Below are 467 nucleotides of genomic sequence, written 5' to 3'. Positions count from 1 at the left end.
AATCAATAATGTAAGTTTTTTTTTTTATACCATATTACATATGGAGTTCGCAGTTTATGTAAGCTGTAGTTTTGCTAAATATATACATTAGTCAAGACTTTTTCTAATATTTTTATCAGCAGTATAACATCCTTAGTGTAATGGGGTATGTATTTAGTATTTTGGTTCTATGGTTTTCTCACGGTATCTGACACCCAGATTGCTGCTCGTTCAGTGGTTTGATCATTTATTGAACATAAATAGTCTGACTGGGTCAAAACAAAACACACCAACTTGGAATCATGAAATCAAATATTGCCATATATGATAATTTTTATTCATGGTTAAATACAACATGGTTCAAATTTCAATAAAAAAGAAAAGAAATGAATTGTCTTGCAGACAGGAAAAAAATCATTATGAATACTTTACTTATTTCATCACAAATGCTTTACTTATTTCATCAAAAACAGCATTATTAATTATTT

The sequence above is a fragment of the Penaeus monodon genome, chromosome 34, assembly GCF_015228065.2.
Source record: "Penaeus monodon isolate SGIC_2016 chromosome 34, NSTDA_Pmon_1, whole genome shotgun sequence".
Taxonomy (NCBI): Eukaryota; Metazoa; Arthropoda; class Malacostraca; order Decapoda; family Penaeidae; genus Penaeus; species Penaeus monodon.
Note: the sequence above shows the minus strand (reverse complement) of the source record.